This window comes from Mandrillus leucophaeus, unplaced genomic scaffold, assembly GCF_000951045.1.
Source record: "Mandrillus leucophaeus isolate KB7577 unplaced genomic scaffold, Mleu.le_1.0 Scaffold103, whole genome shotgun sequence".
In the NCBI taxonomy this organism is placed as follows: domain Eukaryota; kingdom Metazoa; phylum Chordata; class Mammalia; order Primates; family Cercopithecidae; genus Mandrillus; species Mandrillus leucophaeus.
Genome location: NW_012098432.1, coordinates 302,646 through 305,452, shown reverse-complemented (window position 1 = coordinate 305,452; position 2,807 = coordinate 302,646).

Genomic DNA, 2,807 nt, shown 5'->3' with positions numbered 1-2,807 from the left:
ATATATAGCTGGTTTTGATATAATTATATATAATATATAACACAAATATATAATATATTTAATATAACTAGCTATATAATTAATATATAGAACACATATAACTAGTTTTACATATAACATACATAACTAGATTTATAAATTAATATATATAACATATATAAAACTAGTTTTATAAAATATATATAAAACTAGTTACCTTTGTGGTGAAGTACTACTATATGTATACAGTAGTCCTATATGTATATATATGTACTTTATGTATATAGTAGTCCTTCAAAAATGTGTTAATACATATATAACATAGAATACTATGCAGTCATAAAAAAGAATGAAATCATTTGTGGTGAAGGGTTAGTCATATATATATAAAACTAGTCCTTCACCACAAATGATTTAAGAAGCATGAGTCTTTGGGCAGTATGGCCATTTTTACGATATTGATTCTTCCTATCCATAAGCATGGAATGTTCTTCCATTTGTTTGTGTCCTCTTTTATTTCATTGAGCGGTGGTTTGTAGTTCTCCTTTAAGAGGTCCTTCACATCCCTTGTAAGTTGGATTCCTAGGTATTTTATTCTACTTGAAGCAATTGTGAATGGGAGTTCACTCATGATTTGGCTCTCTGTTTGTCTCTTATTGGTGTTTAAGAATGTGATTTTTGCACGTTGATTTTGTATCCTGAGACTTTGCTGAAGTTGCTTATCATCAGCTTAAAGATTTTGGGCTGAGACGATGGGGTTTTCTAACTATACAATCATGTCATCTGCAAACAGGGACAATTTGACTTCATCTTTTCCTAATTGAATACCCTTTATTTCTTTCTCCTGCCTGATTGCCCTGTCCAGAACTTCCAACACTAGGTTGAATAGGAGTGGTGAGGGAGGGCGTCCCTGTCTTGGGCCAGTTTTCAAAGGGAATGCTTCCAGCTTTTGCCCATTAGTATGATATTGGCTAGTTCTCGTCATAAATAGCTCTTATTATTTAGAGATACATTCCATCAATACAGAATTTATTGAGAGTTTTTAGCATGAAGGGCTATTGAATTTTGTCAAAGGCCTTTTCTGCATCTATTGAGATAATCATGTGGTTTTTGTCTTTGGTTCTGTTTATATGCTGAATTACATTTATTGATTTGCATATGTTGAACCAGCCTTGTAATTTATAGATCCAATGCCATCCCCATTAAGCTACCAATGACTTTCTTCACAGAATTGGAAAAAACTACTTTAAAGTTCATATGGAACCAAAAAAGAGTCCACATTGACAAGACAATCCTAAGCCAAAAGAACAACGCTGGAGGCATCATGCTACATGACTTCAAACTATACTACAAGGCTACAATAACCAAAACAACATGGTAGTGATACCAAAACAGATACATAGACCAATGGAACAGAACAGAGGCCTCAGAAATAATGCCACACATCTACCACCATCTGATCTTCAGCAAACCTGACAAAGACAAGCTATGGGGAAAGGATACCCTATTTAATAAATGATGCTGGGAAAACTGGCTAGTCATATGCAGAAAACTGAAACTGGACCCCGTCCTTACACCTTATACAAAAATTGACTCAAGATGGATTAAAGATGTAACCATAAACCTGAAACCATAAAAATCCTAGAAGAAAACTAGGCAATACCATTCAGGACCTAGGCATGGGCAAAAATTTCCTGACTAAAAGCAACATCAACAAAAGCCAGAATTGACAAATAGGATCTAATTAAACTAAAGAGTTTCTGCACAGCAAAAGAAACTATCATCAGAGTGAAAGCGAACCTACAGAATGGGAGAAAATTTTTGCAATCTATCCATCTGACAAAGGGTTAATATTCAGAATCTACAAGGAATTTAAACAAATTTACAAGAAAAAGACAAACAACCCCATCAAAAAGTGGGCAAAGGACTTGAACAAACACTTCTCAAAAGAAGACATTTATGCAGCCAACAAACATGAAAAAAAGTTCATCTTCACTGATGATTAGAGAAATGCAAATCAAAACCACAATGAGGTAACATCTCATGCCAGTTAGAATGATGATTATTCAAAGGTCAGGAAACAAGAGATACTGGAGAGGATGTAGGGAAATAGGAATGCTTTTACACTGTTGTTGGGAGTATAAATTAGTTCAACCATTGAGGAAGACAGTGGCAATTCCTCAAGGATCTAGAACCAGAAATACCATTTGACCCAGCAATCCCATTACTGGGTATATATCCAAAGTATTATACATCATTATACTATAAAGACATATGCACATGTATGTTTATTGTGGCACTGTTGACAATAGCAAAGACTTGGAACCAACCCAAATGCCCATCAATGATAGGCTGGATAAAGAAAATGTGGCACATACACACCATGGAATACTATGCAGCCATAAAAAGGAATGAGTTCATGTCCTTTAAAGGGACATTAATGAAGCTGGAAACCATCATTCTCAGCAAACTAATACAAGAACAGAAAACCAAACAAACACTATGTTCTCACTCATAAGTGGGAGTTGAACAATGAGAACACATGGACACAGGGAGGGGAACATCACACACTGGGGCTTGTTGGGAGTGGGGGGCAAGGGGAAGGAGAGCATTAGGACAAATAACTAATGCATGTGGGACTTAAAACCTAGATGATGGGTTGATGGTTACAGCAAACTGCCATGGCACATGTATACCTCTGTAACAAACCTGCACATTCTGCACATGTATCCCAGAACTTAAAGTATAATAAAAAAGATAATAATAGCCATAATGACTGGTATGAGATGGTGTCTCACTGTGGTTTTGATTTGCATTTATCTGATGAT